The sequence below is a fragment of the Eurosta solidaginis genome, chromosome 5 (assembly GCF_040869045.1).
Source record: "Eurosta solidaginis isolate ZX-2024a chromosome 5, ASM4086904v1, whole genome shotgun sequence".
Lineage (NCBI taxonomy): Eukaryota > Metazoa > Arthropoda > Insecta > Diptera > Tephritidae > Eurosta > Eurosta solidaginis.
Genome location: NC_090323.1, coordinates 120201659 through 120221805, shown reverse-complemented (window position 1 = coordinate 120221805; position 20147 = coordinate 120201659). Strand labels below are relative to the sequence as shown.

Sequence of the window (20147 nt, the reverse complement as noted above, 5' to 3'; positions counted from 1 at the left end):
GTAACTATAAAAATTACAAAAAAAATTAATTTCACTACAATCAATTTCATCGTTTGTAGTTATAGGAAAAGTACTTTTAGTGCTTCCAAATTTCTGCGTTCTTGGTTTTTTGAGATGCGTTAGAGATAACTCCGAAACCTGTGGATAAAAAAAAATGCTTATTTTTCGTATGAAAAACTACAAACGATTTAAAACGTATTTCAAAAAGAAAAATGCCAAATTTGCTTAAATTGGTTGGTTTCCGCACAAGTTATTATATTTTCGGAGTAACTATAAAAAAGTACAAAAAAATGAATTTCACTACAATCAATTTCATCGTTTGTAGTTATAGGAAAAGTACTTTTAGTGCTTCCAAATTGCTGCGTTCTTGGTTTTTTTGAGATGCGTTAGCGATATCTCCGAAACCTGTGGACAACAAAAATGTTTTTTTTTTCGTATGAAAAACTACAAACGATTTAAAACGTATTTCAAAAAGAAAAAACCCAAAATTTGCTTAAATTGCTTGGTTTCCGCACAATGTATTATATTTTCGGAGTAACTATGAAAACTATAAAAAAATTAATTTCACTACAATCAATTTCATCGTTTGTAGTTATAGGAAAAGTACTTTTAGTGCTTGCGTTCTTGGCTTTTTTGAGATGCGTTAGCGATATCTCCGAAACCAGTGGACAAAAAAATTTTTATTTTTCGTATGAAAAACTACAAACGATTTAAAACGTATTTCAAAAAGAAAAAAGCCAAATTTGCTTAAATTGGTTGGTTTTCGCACAATGTTATATATTTTCCGAGTAACTATAAAAACTACAAAAAAAATGAATTTCACTACAATCAATTTCATCGTTTGTAGTTATAGGAAAAGTACTTTTAGTGCTTCCAAATTTCTGCGTTCTTGGTTTTTTGAGATGCGTTAGAGATAACTCCGAAACCTGTGGATAAAAAAAAAATGCTTATTTTTCGTATGAAAAACTACAAACGATTTAAAACGTATTTCAAAAAGAAAAATGCCAAATTTGCTTAAATTGGTTGGTTTCCGCACAATGTTATATATTTTCCGAGTAACTATAAAAACTACAAAAAAATGAATTTCACTACAATCAATTTCATCGTTTGTAGTTGTAGGAGAAGTACTTTTAGTGCTTCCAAATTGCTGCGTTCTTGGTTTTTTTAGATGAGTTAGCGATATCTCCGAAACCTGTGGACCAAAAAAAAATTTTTTTCCTATGAAAACTACAAACGATTTAAAACGTATTTCAAAAAGAAAAAACCCAAATTTGCATAAATTGCTTGGTTTCCGCACGAGGTATTATATTTTCGGAGTAACTATAAAAAAAGTACAAAAAAATGAATTTCACTACAATCAATTTCATCGTTTGTAGTTATAGGAAAAGTACTTTTAGTGCTTCCAAATTGCTGCGTTCTTGGTTTTTTTGAGATGCGTTAGCGATATCTCCGAAACCTGTGGACAACAAAAATGTTTTTTTTTTCGTATGAAAAACTACAAACGATTTAAAACGTGTTTCAAAAAGAAAAAACCAAAACTTGCTTAAATTGCTTGGTTTCCGCACAATTTTTTATATTTTCCGAGTAACTATAAAAACTACAAAAAAATGAATTTCACTACAATCAATTTCATCGTTTGTAGTTTTAGGAGAAGTACTTTTAGTGCTTCCAAATTGCTGCGTTCTTGGTTTTTTTGAGATGCGTTAGCGATATCTCCGAAACCTGTGGACCAAAAAAAAATGTTTTTCCTATGAAAAATTAATAACGATTTAAAACGTATTTCAAAAAGAAAAAACCCAAATTTGCTGAAGTTGCTTGGTTTCCGCACAATCTATTATATTTTCGGAGTAACTATAAAAAGTACAAAACATGAATTTCACTACAATCAATTTCATCGTTTGTAGTTATAGGAAAAGTACTTTTAGTGCTTCCAAATTGCTGCGTTCTTGGTTTTTTTGAGATGCGTTAGCGATATCTCCGAAAACTGTGGACCAAAAAAAAATTTTTTTTCGCATGAAAAACTACAAACGATTTAAAACGTATTTAAAAAAAAAACAAATTTACTTAAATTGCTTGGTTTCCGCACAATGTATTATATTTTCGGAGTATCTATAAAAACTATAAAAACATGAATTTCACTATAATCAATTTCATCGTTTGTAGTTATAGAAAAAGTACTTTCAGTTCTTCCAAATTGCCGCGTTCTTGGTTTTTTTTTTTTGAGATGCGTTAGCGATATCTCCGAAACCTGTGGAGAAAAAAAAATGTTTTTTTTTCGTATGAGAAACTACAAACGATTTAAAACGTATTTCAAAAAGAAAAAACCCAAATTTGCTTAAATTGGTTGGTTTCCGCACAATGTATTATATTTTCGGAGTATCTATAAAAACTATAAAAAAATGAATTTCACTAAAATCAATTTCATCGTTTGTAGTTATTGGAAAAGTACTTTTAGTGCTTCCAAATTGCTGCGTTCTTGGTTTTTTTGAGATGCGTTAGCGATATCTCCGAAACCTGTGGACCAAAAAAAAATGTTTTTTCCTGTGAAAAACTACGAACGATTTAAAACGTATTTCAAAAAGAAAAAAACCCAAATTTGCTTAAATTGCTTGGTTTCCACACATTGTATTATATTTTTTGAGTAACTATAAAACTACAAAAAAATTAATTTCACTACAATCAATTTCATCGTTTGTAGTTATGGGAAAAGTACTTTTAGAGCTTCCAAATTGCTGCGTTCTTGTTTTTTTGAGATGCGTTAGCGATATCTCAGAAACCTGTGGACAACAAAAATGTTTTTTTTTCGTATGAAAAACTACAAACGATTTAAAACGTATTTCAAAAAGAAAAAACCCAAAATTGCTTAAATTGCTTGGATTCCGCACAATGTGTTATATTTTCGGAGTAACGATAAAAACTACAAAAAATGAATTTCTCTACTATCAATTTCATCGTTTGTAGTTATAGGAAAAGTACTTTTAGTGCTTCCAAATTGCTGCGTTCTTGGTTTTTTGAGATGCGTTAACGATATCTCCGAAACCTGTGGACAACAAAAATGTTTTTTTTTTCGTATGAAAAACTACAAACGATTTAAAACGTATTTCAAAAAGAAAAAACCCAAAATTTGCTTAAATTGCTTGGTTTCCGCACAATGTATTATATTTTCGGAGTAACTATGAAAACTATAAAAAAATTAATTTCACTACAATCAATTGCATCGTTTGTAGTTATAGGAATAGTACTTTTAGTGCTTCCAAATTGCTGCGTTCTTGGTTTTTTTGAGATGCATTAGCGATATCTCCGAAACCTGTGGACCAAAAAAAAATTTTTTTTCGTATGAAAAACTACAAACGATTTAAAACGTATTTCAAAAAGAAAAAACCCAAAATATCTTAAATTGCTTGGTTTCCGCACAATGTATTATATTTTCGGAGTAACGATAAAAACTACAAAAAAATTAATTTCACTACAATCAATTTCATCGTTTTTAGTTATAGGAAAAGTACTTTTAGTGCTTCCAAATTGCTGCGTTCTTGGTTTTTTTAGATGAGTTAGCGATATCTCCGAAACCTGTGGACCAAAAGAAAATTTTTTTCCTATGAAAACTAAAAACGATTTAAAACGTATTTCAAAAAGAAAAAACCCAAATTTGCATAAATTGCTTGGTTTCCGCACAAGGTATTATATTTTCGGAGTAACTATAAAAAAAGTACAAAAAAATGAATTTCACTACAATCAATTTCATCGTTTGTAGTTATAGGAAAAGTACTTTTGGTGCTTCCAAATTGCTGCGTTCTTGGTTTTTTTTGAGATGCGTTAGCGATATCTCCGAAACCTGTGGACAACAAAAATGTTTTTTTTTCGTATGAAAAACTACAAACGATTTAAAACGTATTTCAAAAAGAAAAAACCCAAAATTTGCTTAAATTGCTTGGTTTCCTCACAATGTATTATATTTTCGGAGTAACTATGAAAACTATAAAAAAATTAATTTCACTACAATCAATTTCATCGTTTGTAGTTATAGGAAAAGTACTTTTAGTGCTTGCGTTCTTGGCTTTTTTGAGATGCGTTAGCGATATCTCCGAAACCAGTGGACAAAAAAATTTTTATTTTTCGTATGAAAAACTACAAACGATTTAAAACGTATTTCAAAAAGAAAAAAGCCAAATTTGCTTAAATTGGTTGGTTTTCGCACAATGTTATATATTTTCCGAGTAACTATAAAAACTACAAAAAAATGAATTTCACTACAATCAATTTCATCGTTTGTAGTTATAGGAATAGTACTTTTAGTGCTTCCAAATTGCTGCGTTCTTGGTTTTTTTGAGATGCGTTAGCGATATCTCCGAAACCTGTGGACCAAAAAAAAAATTTTTTTTCCTATGAAAAACTACAAACGATTTAAAACGTATTTCAAAAAGAAAAAACTCAAATTTGCTTAAATTGCTTGGTTTCCGCACAATGTATTATATTTTCGGAGTAACTATAAAAATTACAAAAAAAATTAATTTCACTACAATCAATTTCATCGTTTGTAGTTATAGGAAAAGTACTTTTAGTGCTTCCAAATTTCTGCGTTCTTGGTTTTTTGAGATGCGTTAGAGATAACTCCGAAACCTGTGGACCAAAAAAAAAATTTTTTTTCCTATGAAAAACTACAAACGATTTAAAACGTATTTCAAAAAGAAAAAACTCAAATTTGCTTAAATTGCTTGGTTTCCGCACAATGTATTATATTTTCGGAGTAACTATAAAAATTACAAAAAAAATTAATTTCACTACAATCAATTTCATCGTTTGTAGTTATAGGAAAAGTACTTTTAGTGCTTCCAAATTTCTGCGTTCTTGGTTTTTTGAGATGCGTTAGAGATAACTCCGAAACCTGTGGACCAAAAAAAAAATTTTTTTTCCTATGAAAAACTACAAACGATTTAAAACGTATTTCAAAAAGAAAAAAATCAAATTTGCTTAAATTGCTTGGTTTCCGCACAATGTATTATATTTTCGGAGTAACTATAAAAACTACAAAAAAAATGAATTTCACTACAATCAATTTCATCGTTTGTAGTTATAGGAAAAGTACTTTTAGTGCTTCCAAATTTCTGCGTTCTTGGTTTTTTGAGATGCGTTAGAGATAACTCCGAAACCTGTGGACAAAAAAAAATGCTTATTTTTCGTATGAAAAACTACAAACGATTTAAAACGTATTTCAAAAAGAAAAATGCCAAATTTGCTTAAATTGGTTGGTTTCCGCACAATGTTATATATTTTCCGAGTAACTATAAAAACTACAAAAAAATGAATTTCACTACAATCAATTTCATCGTTTGTAGTTGTAGGAGAAGTACTTTTAGTGCTTCCAAATTGCTGCGTTCTTGGTTTTTTTAGATGAGTTAGCGATATCTCCGAAACCTGTGGACCAAAAAAAAATTTTTTTCCTATGAAAACTACAAACGATTTAAAACGTATTTCAAAAAGAAAAAACCCAAATTTGCATAAATTGCTTGGTTTCCGCACGAGGTATTATATTTTCGGAGTAACTATAAAAAAAGTACAAAAAAATGAATTTCACTACAATCAATTTCATCGTTTGTAGTTTTAGGAGAAGTACTTTTAGTGCTTCCAAATTGCTGCGTTCTTGGTTTTTTTGAGATGCGTTAGCGATATCTCCGAAACCTGTGGACCAAAAAAAAATGTTTTTCCTATGAAAAATTAATAACGATTTAAAACGTATTTCAAAAAGAAAAAACCCAAATTTGCTTAAGTTGCTTGGTTTCCGCACAATCTATTATATTTTCGGAGTAACTATAAAAAGTACAAAACATGAATTTCACTACAATCAATTTCATCGTTTGTAGTTATAGGAAAAGTACTTTTAGTGCTTCCAAATTGCTGCGTTCTTGGTTTTTTTGAGATGCGTTAGCGATATCTCCGAAAACTGTGGACCAAAAAAAAATTTTTTTTCGCATGAAAAACTACAAACGATTTAAAACGTATTTAAAAAAAAAAACAAATTTACTTAAATTGCTTGGTTTCCGCACAATGTATTATATTTTCGGAGTATCTATAAAAACTATAAAAACATGAATTTCACTATAATCAATTTCATCGTTTGTAGTTATAGAAAAAGTACTTTCAGTTCTTCCAAATTGCCGCGTTCTTGGTTTTTTTTTTTGAGATGCGTTAGCGATATCTCCGAAACCTGTGGAGAAAAAAAAATGTTTTTTTTTCGTATGAGAAACTACAAACGATTTAAAACGTATTTCAAAAAGAAAAAACCCAAATTTGCTTAAATTGGTTGGTTTCCGCACAATGTATTATATTTTCGGAGTATCTATAAAAACTATAAAAAAATGAATTTCACTAAAATCAATTTCATCGTTTGTAGTTATGGGAAAAGTACTTTTAGTGCTTCCAAATTGCTGCGTTCTTGGTTTTTTTGAGATGCGTTAGCGATATCTCCGAAACCTGTGGACCAAAAAAAAATGTTTTTTCCTGTGAAAAACTACGAACGATTTAAAACGTATTTCAAAAAGAAAAAAACCCAAATTTGCTTAAATTGCTTGGTTTCCGCACAATGTGTTATATTTTCGGAGTAACGATAAAAACTACAAAAAAATGAATTTCACTACAATCAATTTCATCGTTTGTAGTTATGGGAAAAGTACTTTTAGAGCTTCCAAATTGCTGCGTTCTTGTTTTTTTGAGATGCGTTAGCGATATCTCCGAAACCTGTGGACAACAAAAATGTTTTTTTTTTCGTATGAAAAACTACAAAGGATTTAAAACGTATTTCAAAAAGAAAAAACCCAAAATTGCTTAAATTGCTTGGATTCCGCACAATGTGTTATATTTTCGGAGTAACGATAAAAACTACAAAAAATGAATTTCTCTACAATCAATTTCATCGTTTGTAGTTATAGGAAAAGTACTTTTAGTGCTTCCAAATTGCTGCGTTCTTGGTTTTTTTGAGATGCGTTAGCGATAGCTCCGAAACCTGTGGACCAAAAAAAAATTTTTTTCGTATGAAAAACTCCAAACGATTTCAAACGTATTACAAAAAGAAAAAACCCAAATTTGCTTAAATTGCTTGGTTTCCGCACAATGTGTTATATTTTCGGAGTAACGATAAAAACTACAAAAAATGAATTTCTCTACAATCAATTTCATCGTTTGTAGTTATAGGAAAAGTACTTTTAGTGCTTCAAAGTTGCTGCGTTCTTGGTTTTTTGAGATGCGTTAGCGACATCTCCGAAACCTGTGGACCAAAAAAAAAATTTGTTTTTCGTATGAAAAACTACAAACGATTTAAAACATATTTCAAAAGAAAAAACCCAAATTTAATTAACTTGCTTGGTTTCCGCACAATGTATTATATTTGCGGAGTAACTATAAAAACTACAAAAAAATGAATTTCACTACAATCAATTTCATCGTTTGTAGTTATAGGAAAAGTACTTTTAGTGCTTCCAAATTGCTGCGTTCTTGGTTTTTTTGAGATGCGTTAGCGATAGCTCCGAAACCTGTGGACCAAAAAAAAATTTTTTTCGTATGAAAAACTCCAAACGATTTCAAACGTATTACAAAAAGAAAAAACCCAAATTTGCTTAAATTGCTTGGTTTCCGCACAATGTATTATATTTTCGGAGTAACTATAAAAACTACAAAAAAATGAATTTCACTGCAATCAATTTCGTCGTTTGTAGTTATAGAAAAAGTACTTTTAGTGCTTCCAAATTGCTGCGTTCTTGGTTTTTTTGAGATGCGTTAGAGATATCTTCGAAACCTGTGAACCAAAAAAAATTTTTTTTTCGTATGAAAAACTACAAACGATTTAATACGTATTTCAAAAAGTAAAAAACCAAATTAATTTAAACTGCTTGGTTTCCGCACAATGTATTATATTTTCGGCGTAACTATAAGAACTACAAAAAAATGAATTTCACTACAATCAATTGCATCGTTTGTAGTTATAGGAATAGTACTTTTAGTGCTTCCAAATTGCTGCGTTCTTGGTTTTTTTTTTAGATGCGTTAGCGATATCTCCGAAACCTGTGGACCAAAAAAAAATTTTTTTTCGTATGAAAAACTACAAACGATTTAAAACGTATTTCAATAAGAAAAAACCCAAAATATCTTAAATTGCTTGGTTTCCGCACAATGTATTATATTTTCGGAGTAACGATAAAAACTACAAAAAAATTAATTTCACTACAATCAATTTCATCGTTTTTAGTTATAGGAAAAGTACTTTTAGTGCTTCCAAATTGCTGCGTTCTTGGTTTTTTTAGATGAGTTAGCGATATCTCCGAAACCTGTGGACCAAAAGAAAATTTTTTTCCTATGAAAACTAAAAACGATTTAAAACGTATTTCAAAAAGAAAAAACCCAAATTTGCATAAATTGCTTGGTTTCCGCACAAGGTATTATATTTTCGGAGTAACTATAAAAAAAGTACAAAAAAATGAATTTCACTACAATCAATTTCATCGTTTGTAGTTATAGGAAAAGTACTTTTAGTGCTTCCAAATTGCTGCGTTCTTGGTTTTTTTGAGATGCGTTAGCGATATCTCCGAAACCTGTGGACAACAAAAATGTTTTTTTTTCGTATGAAAGACTACAAACGATTTAAAACGTATTTCAAAAAGAAAAAACCCAAAATTTGCTTAAATTGCTTGGTTTCCGCACAATGTATTATATTTTCGGAGTAACTATAAAAACTATAAAAAAATTAATTTCACTACAATCAATTTCATCGTTTGTAGTTATAGGAAAAGTACTTTTAGTGCTTGCGTTCTTGGCTTTTTTGAGATGCGTTAGCGATATCTCCGAAACCAGTGGACAAAAAAATTTTTATTTTTCGTATGAAAAACTACAAACGATTTAAAACGTATTTCAAAAAGAAAAAAGCCAAATTTGCTTAAATTGGTTGGTTTTCGCACAATGTTATATATTTTCCGAGTAACTATAAAAACTACAAAAAAATGAATTTCACTACAATCAATTTCATCGTTTGTAGTTATAGGAATAGTACTTTTAGTGCTTCCAAATTGCTGCGTTCTTGGTTTTTTTGAGATGCGTTAGCGATATCTCCGAAACCTGTGGACCAAAAAAAAAATTGTTTTTCCTATGACAAACTACAAACGATTTAAAACTTATTTCAAAAAGAAAAAACTCAAATTTGCTTAAATTGCTTGGTTTCCGCACAATGTATTATATTTTCGGAGTAACTATAAAAATTACAAAAAAAATTAATTTCACTACAATCAATTTCATCGTTTGTAGTTATAGGAAAAGTACTTTTAGTGCTTCCAAATTTCTGCGTTCTTGGTTTTTTGAGATGCGTTAGAGATAACTCCGAAACCTGTGGACCAAAAAAAAATTTTTTTTCCTATGAAAACCTACAAACGATTTAAAACGTATTTCAAAAAGAAAAAAATCAAATTTGCTTAAATTGCTTGGTTTCCGCACAATGTATTATATTTTCGGAGTAACTATAAAAACTACAAAAAAAATGAATTTCACTACAATCAATTTCATCGTTTGTAGTTATAGGAAAAGTACTTTTAGTGCTTCCAAATTTCTGCGTTCTTGGTTTTTTGAGATGCGTTAGAGATAACTCCGAAACCTGTGGACAAAAAAAAATGCTTATTTTTCGTATGAAAAACTACAAACGATTTAAAACGTATTTCAAAAAGAAAAATGCCAAATTTGCTTAAATTGGTTGGTTTCCGCACAATGTTATATATTTTCCGAGTAACTATAAAAACTACAAAAAAAAGAATTTCACTACAATCAATTTCATCGTTTGTAGTTGTAGGAGAAGTACTTTTAGTGCTTCCAAATTGCTGCGTTCTTGGTTTTTTTAGATGAGTTAGCGATATCTCCGAAACCTGTGGACCAAAAAAAAATTTTTTTCCTATGAAAACTACAAACGATTTAAAACGTATTTCAAAAAGAAAAAACCCAAATTTGCATAAATTGCTTGGTTTCCGCACGAGGTATTATATTTTCGGAGTAACTATAAAAAAAAGTACAAAAAAATGAATTTCACTACAATCAATTTCATCGTTTGTAGTTATAGGAAAAGTACTTTTAGTGCTTCCAAATTGCTGCGTTCTTGGTTTTTTTGAGATGCGTTAGCGATATCTCCGAAACCTGTGGACAACAAAAATGTTTTTTTTTTCGTATGAAAAACTACAAACGATTTAAAACGTATTTCAAAAAGAAAAAACCAAAACTTGCTTAAAGTGCTTGGTTTCCGCACAATTTTTTATATTTTCCGAGTAACTATAAAAACTACAAAAAAATGAATTTCACTACAATCAATTTCATCGTTTGTAGTTTTAGGAGAAGTACTTTTAGTGCTTCCAAATTGCTGCGTTCTTGGTTTTTTTGAGATGCGTTAGCGATATCTCCGAAACCTGTGGACCAAAAAAAAATGTTTTTCCTATGAAAAATTAATAACGATTTAAAACGTATTTCAAAAAGAAAAAACCCAAATTTGCTTAAGTTGCTTGGTTTCCGCACAATCTATTATATTTTCGGAGTAACTATAAAAAGTACAAAACATGAATTTCACTACAATCAATTTCATCGTTTGTAGTTATAGGAAAAGTACTTTTAGTGCTTCCAAATTGCTGCGTTCTTGGTTTCTTTGAGATGCGTTAGCGATATCTCCGAAAACTGTGGACCAAAAAAAAATTTTTTTTCGCATGAAAAACTACAAACGATTTAAAACGTATTTAAAAAAAACAAATTTACTTAAATTGCTTGGTTTCCGCACAATGTATTATATTTTCGGAGTATCTATAAAAACTATAAAAACATGAATTTCACTATAATCAATTTCATCGTTTGTAGTTATAGAAAAAGTACTTTCAGTTCTTCCAAATTGCCGCGTTCTTGGTTTTTTTTTTTGAGATGCGTTAGCGATATCTCCGAAACCTGTGGAGAAAAAAAAATGTTTTTTTTTCGTATGAGAAACTACAAACGATTTAAAACGTATTTCAAAAAGAAAAAACCCAAATTTGCTTAAATTGGTTGGTTTCCGCACAATGTATTATATTTTCGGAGTATCTATAAAAACTATAAAAAAATGAATTTCACTAAAATCAATTTCATCGTTTGTAGTTATGGGAAAAGTACTTTTAGTGCTTCCAAATTGCTGCGTTCTTGGTTTTTTTGAGATGCGTTAGCGATATCTCCGAAACCTGTGAACCAAAAAAAAAATTTTTTTTTCGTATGAAAAACTACAAACGATTTAAAACGTATTTCAAAAAGAAAAAACCCAAAATTGCTTAAATTGCTTGGTTTCCGCACAATGTATTATATTTTCGGAGTAACGATAAAAACTACAAAAAAATGAATTTCACTACAATCAATTTCATCGCTTGTAGTTATAGGAAAAGTACTTTTAGTGCTTCCAAATTGCTGCGTTCTTGGTTTCTTGAGATGCGTTAGCGATATCTCCGAAACCTGTGGACCAAAAAAAAATGTTTTTCCTATGAAAACTACAAACGATTTAAAACGTATTTCAAAAAGAAAAAACCCAAATTTGCTTAAATTGCTTGGTTTCCGCACAATGTATTATATTTTCGGAGTAACTATAAAAACTACAAAAAAATTAATTTCACTACAATCAATTTCATCGTTTGAAGGTATAGGAAAAGTACTTTTAGTGCTTCCAAATTGCTGCGTTCTTGGTTTTTTTGAGATGTGTTAGCGATATCTCCGAAACCTGTGGACCAAAAAAAAATTTTTTCCTATGAAAACTACAAACGATTTAAAACGTATTTCAAAAAGAAAAAAACCCAAATTTGCTTAAATTGCTTGGTTTCCGCACAATGTATTATATTTTCGGGGTAACTATAAAAAAAGTACAAAAAAATTAATTTCACTGCAATCAATTTAATCGTTTGTAGTTATAGGAAAAGTACTTTTAGTCCTTCCAAATTGCTGCGTTCTTGGTTTTTTTGAGATGCGTTAGCGATATCTCCGAAACCTGTGGACCAAAAAAAAAAATGTTTTTTCCTATGAAAAACTACCAACGATTTAAAACGTATTTCAAAAAGAAAAAAACCCAAATATGCTTAAATTGCTTGGTTATTTCAAAAAAAAAAAACCAAATTTACTTAAATTGCTTGGTTTCCGCACATTGTATTATATTTTTTGAGTAACTATAAAACTACAAAAAAATGAATTTCACTACAATCAATTTCATCGTTTGTAGTTATGGGAAAAGTACTTTTAGAGCTTCCAAATTGCTACGTTCTTGTTTTTTTTGAGATGCGTTAGCGATATCTCCGAAACCTGTGGACCAAAAAAAAACATTTGTTTTTCGTATGAAAAACTACAAACGATTTAAAACCTATTTCAAAAGAAAAAACCCAAAATTACTTAACTTGCTTGGTTTCCGCACAATGTATTATATTTTCGGAGTAACTATAAAGACTACAAAAAAATGAATTTCACTGCAATCAATTTCGTCGTTTGTAGTTATTGAAAAAGTACTTTTAGTGCTTCCAAATTGCTGCGTTCTTGGTTTTTTTGAGATGCGTTAGAGATATCTCCGAAACCTGTGAACCAAAAAAAAATTGTTTTTCGTATGAAAAACTACAAACGATTTAATACGTATTTCAAAAAGTAAAAAACCAAATTAACTTAAACTGCTTGGTTTCCGCACAATGTATTATATTTTCGGCGTAACTATAAGAACTAAAAAAAAATGAATTTCACTACAATCAATTGCATCGTTTGTGGATATAGGAATAGTACTTTTAGTGCTTCCAAATTGCCGCGTTCTTGGTTTTTTTGAGATGCGTTAGCGATATCTCCGAAACCTGTGGACCAAAAAAAAATTTTTTTTCGTATGAAAAACTACAAACGATTTAAAACGTATTTCAAAAAGAAAAAACCCAAAATATCTTAAATTGCTTGGTTTCCGAACAATGTATTATATTTTCGGAGTAACGATAAAAACTACAAAAAAATTAATTTCACTACAATCAATTTCATCGTTTTTAGTTATAGGAAAAGTACTTTTAGTGCTTCCAAATTGCTGCGTTCTTGGTTTTTTTAGATGAGTTAGCGATATCTCCGAAACCTGTTGACCAAAAAAAAATGTTTTTCCTATGAAAACTACAAACGATTTAAAACGTATTTTAAAAAGAAAAAACCCAAGTTTGCATAAATTGCTTGGTTTCCGCACAAGGTATTATATTTTCGGAGTAACTATAAAAAAAGTACAAAAAAATGAATTTCACTACAATCAATTTCATCGTTTGTAGTTATAGGAAAAGTACTTTTAGTGCTTCCAAATTGCTGCGTTCTTGGTTTTTTTGAGATGCGTTAGCGATATCTCCGAAACCTGTGGACAAAAAAAATGTTTTTTTTTTCATATGAAAAACTACAAACGATTTAAAACGTATTTCAAAAAGAAAAAAACCAAAACTTGCTTAAATTGCTTGGTTTCCGCACAATGTATTATATTTTCGGAGTAACTATAAAAACTACATAAAAATGAATTTCACTACAATCAATTTCATCGTTTGTAGTTATAGGAAAAGTACTTTTAGTGCTTCCAAATTGCTGCGTTCTTGGTTTTTTTGAGATGCGTTAGCGATATCTCCGAAACCTGTGGACCAAAAAAAAATGTTTTTCCTATGAAAAACTACGAACGATTTAAAACGTATTTCAAAAAGATAAAAACCCAAATTTGCTTAAATTGCTTGGTTATTTCAAAAAAAAAAAACCAAATTTACTTAAATTGCTTGGTTTCCGCACATTGTATTTTATTTTTGGAATAACTATAAAACTACAAAAAAATTAATTTCACTACAATCAATTTCATCGTTTGTATTTATGGGAAAAGTACTTTTAGAGCTTCCAAATTGCTACGTTCTTGTTTTTTTTGAGATGCGTTAGCGATATCTCCGAAACCTGTGGACCAAAAAAAAAAATTTTTTTCGTATGAAAAACTACAAACGATTTAAAACGTATTTCAAAAAGAAAAAACCCAAAATTGCTTAAATTGCTTGGTTTCCGCACAATGGGTTATATTTTCGGAGTAACGATAAAAACTACAAAAAAATGAATTTCACTACAATCAATTTCATCGTTTGTAGTTATAGGAAAAGTACTTTTAGTACTTCAAAGTTGCTGCGTTCTTGGTTTTTTGAGATGCGTTAGCGACATCTCCGAAACCTGTGGACCAAAAAAAAAATTTGTTTTTCGTTTGAAAAACTACAAACGATTTAAAACCTATTTCAAAAGAAAAAACCTAAATTTACTTAACTTGCTTGGTTTCCGCACAATGTATTATATTTTCGGAGTAACTATAAAAACTACAAAAAAATGAATTTCACTACAATCAATTTCATCGTTTGTAGTTATAGGAAAAGTACTTTTAGTGCTTCCAAATTGCTGCGTTCTTGGTTTTTATGAGATGCGTTAGCGATAGCTCCGAAACCTGTGGACCAAAAAAAAATTTTTTTCGTATGAAAAACTCCAAACGATTGCAAACGTATTACAAAAAGAAAAAACCCAAATTTGCTTAAATATCTTGGTTTCCGCACAATGTATTATATTTTCGGAGTAACTATAAAAACTACAAAAAAATGAATTTCACTGCAATCAATCTCGTCGTTTGTAGTTATAGAAAAAGTACTTTTAGTGCTTCCAAATTGCTGCGTTCTTGGTTTTTTTGAGATGCGTTAGAGATATCTCCGAAACCTGTGAACCAAAAAAAATTTTTTTTTCGTATGAAAAACTACAAACGATTTAATACGTATTTCAAAAATTAAAAAACCAAATTAACTTAAACTGCTTGGTTTCCGCACAATGTATTATATTTTCGGCGTAACTATAAGAACTACAAAAAAATGAATTTCACTACAATCAATTGCATCGTTTGTAGTTATAGGAATAGTACTTTTAGTGCTTCAAAATTGCTGCGTTCTTGGTTTTTTTGAGATGCGTTAGCGATATCTCCGAAACCTGTGGACCAAAAAAAAATTGTTTTTCGTATGAAAAACTACAAACGATTTAAAACGTATTTCAAAAAGAAAAAACCCAAAATTGCTTAAATTGCTTGGTTTCCGCACAATGTATTATATTTTCGGAGTAACGATAAAAACTACAAAAAAATGAATTTCACTACAATCAATTTCATCGCTTGTAGTTATAGGAAAAGTACTTTTAGTGCTACCAAATTGCTGGGTTCTTGGTTTCTTGAGATGCGTTAGCGATATCTCCGAAACCTGTGGACCAAAAAAAAAAATTTGTTTTTCGTATGAAAAACTACAAACGATTTAAAACCTATTTCAAAAGAAAAAACCCAAATTTACTTAACTTGCTTGGTTTCCGCACAATGTATTATATTTTCGGAGTAACTATAAAAACTACAAAAAAATGAATTTCACTACAATCAATTTCATCGTTTGTAGTTATAGGAAAAGTACTTTTAGTGCTTCCAAATTGCTGCGTTCTTGGTTTTTTGAGATGTGTTAGCGATATCTCCGAAACCTGTGGACCAAAAAAAAATGTTTTCCTATGAAAACTACAAACGATTTAAAACGTATTTCAAAAAAAAAAAACTCAAATTTGCTTAAATTGCTTGGTTTCCGCACAATGTATTATATTTTCGGGGTAACTATAAAAAAAGTACAAAAAAATGAATTTCACTGCAATCAATTTCATCGTTTGTAGTTATAGGAAAAGTACTTTTAGTACTTCAAAGTTGCTGCGTTCTTGGTTTTTTGAGATGCGTTAGCGATATCTCCGAAACCTGTGGACCAAAAAAAAAATTTATTTTTCGTATGAAAAACTACAAACGATTTAAAACCTATTTCAAAAGAAAAAACCCAAATTTACTTAACTTGCTTGGTTTCCGCACAATGTATTATATTTTCGGAGTAACTATAAAAACTACAAAAAAATGAATTTCACTACAATCAATTTCATCGTTTGTAGTTATAGGAAAAGTACTTTTAGTGCTTCCAAATTGCTGCGTTCTTGGTTTTTTTGAGATGCGTTAGCGATAGCTCCGAAACCTGAGGACCAAAAAAAAAATTTTTTTCGTATGAAAAACTCCAAACGATTTCAAACGTATTACAAAAAGAAAAAACCCAAATTTGCTTAAATTGCTTGGTTTCCGCACAATGTATTATATTTTCGGAGTAACTATAAAAACTACAAAAAAATTATTGTAAATATTTTTGTGTTATGATAGGCTTTTCTTGACCATAATGTTGCTTTTAGTGCAAGTAAAACTCCACTATTACGTCCCAACGTTTCGCTAAGCACCTTAGCTTCCTCAGGGGCGAAACTGCATTTATTTAAATATTTTTTCAATTTACCAACGTAATTTGACATGAAATTATAAAAATAGTTGTTTAAAATTTCAACAATGTCCAAAAATTAAAACCAAACAAAAACAATAAACGAAAATGGACTTACATACATATACATATATGTTAAATTTTCTATTATAAAAACATATCGCTAATACCATCTGTATGTGGTACAATTGTCAAACTAAACAACAGAATTTAAAGGCATAACAAATAAGCCGAGGAAATGCAATCCGTGTCTTCTTTTATGTTTACTGTTTTGTTCCTTTTCTCCATTATTCGTAAGCTCTCTATAGTGTATCTGATTTTTGTTCGTTTCTCTTTGTCTAATATTTTGACATTTTTCATATCAGCTGAGTGACCGCTTGATGTGGTGTGTTGCGATAGCGCTGTGTTGATTTTCTTTTTCCTTATGTCTGCTTCATGCTCATTTAGGCGTACTCCTAGACTTCGCTTAGTCGTGCCTATGTATATTTTATCGCAGCTTTCGTTTTCTTTACCTTTGCATGGTATTTCATAGACAATGTTATTTTGTTGTGAAGTTTTGAGAGGGGTTTTGGTTTTTGTGAAGATACTAGATAATGTATTATTCGATGTGTATGCTAAACATATGTTATTGTTGTCAGATGTAATGTGCTTATAGAAAATTTAACATATATGTATATGTATGTAAGTCCATTTTCGTTTATTGTTTTTGTTTGGTTTTAATTTTTGGACATTGTTGAAATTTTAAACAACTATTTTTATAATTTCATGTCAAATTACGTTGGTAAATTGAAAAAATATTTAAATAAATGCAGTTTCGCCCCTGAGGAAGCTAAGGTGCTTAGCGAAACGTTGGGACGTAATAGTGGAGTTTTACTTGCACTAAAAGCAACATTATGGTCAAGAAAAGCCTATCATAACACAAAAATATTTACAAAAAAATTAATTTCACTGCAATCAATTTCGACGTTTGTAGTTATAGAAAAAGTACTTTTAGTGCTTCCAAATTGCTGCGTTCTTGGTTTTTTTGAGATGCGTTAGAGATATCTCCGAAATCTGTGAACCAAAAAAAAATTTTTTTTCGTATGAGAAACAACAAACGATTTAATACGTATTTCAAAAAGTAAAAAACCAAATTAACTTAAACTGCTTGGTTTCCGCACAATGTATTATATTTTCGGCGTAACTATAAGAACTACAAAAAAATGAATTTCACTACAATCAATTGCATCGTTTGTGGTTATAGGAATAGTACTTTTAGTGCTTCCAAATTGCTGCGTTCTTGGTTTTTTTGAGATGCGTTAGCGATATCTCCGAAACCTGTGGACCAAACAAAAATGTTTTTTCCTATGAAAAACTACGAACGATTAAAAACGTATTTCAAAAAGAAAAAAACCCAAATTTGCTTAAATTGCTTGGTTATTTCAAAAAAAAAAACCAAATTTACTTAAATTGCTTGGTTTCCGCACATTGTATTATATTTTTGGAGTAACTATAAAACTACAAAAAAATTAATTTCACTATAATCAATTTCATCGTTTGTAGTTATGGGAAAAGTACTTTTAGAGCTTCCAAATTGCTACGTTCTTGTTTTTTTTGAGATGCGTTAGCGATATCTCCGAAACCTGTGGACCAAAAAAAAAATTTTTTTTCGTATGAAAAACTACAAACGATTTAAAACGTATTTCAAAAAGAAAAAACCCAAAATTGCTTAAATTGTTTGGTTTCCGCACAATGTGTTATATTTTCGGAGTAACTATAAAAACTACAAAAAAATGAATTTCACTACAATCAATTTCATCGTTTGTAGTTATAGGAAAAGTACTTTTAGTGCTTCCAAATTGCTGCGTTCTTGGTTTTTTTGAGATGCGTTAGCGATATCTCCGAAACCTGTGGACCAAAAAAAAAAATTTTTTTCGTATGAAAAACTACAAACGATTTAAAACGTATTTCAAAAAGAAAAAACCCAAAATATCTTAAATTGCTTGGTTTCCGAACAATGTATTATATTTTCGGAGTAACGATAAAAACTACAAAAAAATTAATTTCACTACAATCAATTTCATCGTTTTTAGTTATATCTTAAATTGCTTGGTTTCCGAACAATGTATTATATTTTCGGAGTAACGATAAAAACTACAAAAAAATTAATTTCACTACAATCAATTTCATCGTTTTTAGTTATAGGAAAAGTACCTTTAGTGCTTCCAAATTGCTGCGTTCTTGGTTTTTTTAGATGAGTTAGCGATATCTCCGAAACCTGTCGACCAAAAAAAAATTTTTTTCCTATGAAAACTACAAACGATTTAAAACGTATTTCAAAAAGTAAAAACCCAAGTTTGCATAAATTGCTTGGTTTCCGCACAAGGTATTATATTTTCGGAGTAACTATAAGAAAAGTACAAAAAAATGAATTTCACTACAATCAATTTCATCGGTTGTAGTTATAGGAAAAGTACTTTTAGTGCTTCCAAATTGCTGCGTTCTTGGTTTTTTTGAGATGCGTTAGCGATATCTCCGAAACCTGTGGACAAAAAAAATGTTTTTTTTCGTATGAAAAACTACAAACGATTTAAAACGTATTTCAAAAAGAAAAAACCAAAACTTGCTTAAATTGCTTGGTTTCCGCACAATGTATTATATTTTCGGAGTAACTATAAAAACTACAAAAAAATAAATTTCACTACAATCAATTTCATCGTTTGTAGTTATAGGAAAAGTACTTTTAGTGCTTGCGTTCTTGGCTTTTTTGAAATGCGTTAGCGATATCTCCGAAACCAGTGGACAAAAAAAAATTTTTATTTTTCGTATGAAAAACTACAAACGATTTAAAACGTATTTCAAAAAGAAAAAAGCCAAATTTGCTTAAATTGGTTGGTTTCCGCACAATGCTATATATTTTCCGAGTAACTATAAAAACTACAAAAAAATGAATTTCACTAAAACCAATTTCATCGTTTGTAGTTGTAGGAGAAGTACTTTTAGTGCTTCCAAATTGCTGCGTTTTTGGTTTTTTTGAGATGCGTTAGCGATATCTCTGAAACCTGGGGACCAAAAAAAAAAATGTTTTTCCTATGAAAAATTAATAACGATTTAAAACGTATTTCAAAAAGAAAAAACCCAAATTTGCTTAAGTTGCTTGGTTTCCGCACAATCGGAGTAACTATAAAAAGTACAAAACATGAATTTCACTACAATCAATTTCATCGTTTGTAGTTATAGGAAAAGTACTTTTAGTGCTTCCAAATTGCTGCGTTCTTGGTTTTTTTTTTTTGCGTTAGCGATATCTCCGAAAACTGTGGACCAAAAAAAAATTTTTTTTCGTATGAAAAACTACAAACGATTTAAAACGTATTTCAAAAAAAAAAAAAACCAAATTTACTTAAATTGCTTGGTTTCCGCACAATGTATTATATTTTCGGAGTATCTATAAAAACTATAAAAAAATGAATTTCACTACAATCAATTTCATCGTTTGTAGTTATAGAAAAAGGACTTTCAGTTCTTCCAAATTGCTGCGTTCTTGGTTTTTTTTTAGATGCGTTAGCGATATCTCCGAAACCTGTGGAAAAAAAAAATGTTTTTTTTTTCGTATGAAAAACTACAAACGATATAAAACGTATTTCAAAAAGAAAAAACCCAAATTTGCTTAAATTGGTTGGTTTCCGCACAATTTATTATATTTTCGGAGTATCTATAAAAACTATAAAAAAATGAATTTCACTACAATCAATTTCATCGTTTGTAGTTATGGGAAAAGTACTTTTAGTGCTTCCACATTGCTGCGTTCTTGGTTTTTTTGAGATG

At 29.7% G+C, this 20147-nt stretch overlaps 1 protein-coding gene across 7 annotated transcripts in view; it reads right to left on the bottom strand.

The window, feature by feature from the left end:
• The window catches only part of Mipp1 (Multiple inositol polyphosphate phosphatase 1), a 1171163-nt gene that overhangs the window by 845176 nt on the left and 305840 nt on the right, over positions 1 to 20147 (bottom strand). The window contains exon 1 of one of the 7 annotated variants that reach the window (XM_067757522.1): positions 18537 to 18594. The exons of 5 other annotated variants lie outside the window; for them this stretch is intronic. The gene's annotated coding sequence lies outside the window, so the exon portion shown is untranslated. Of the gene's footprint in view, positions 1 to 18536; positions 18595 to 20147 lie in introns of those variants that run through there. One more of the 7 variants, XM_067757521.1, reaches the window with a different exon arrangement.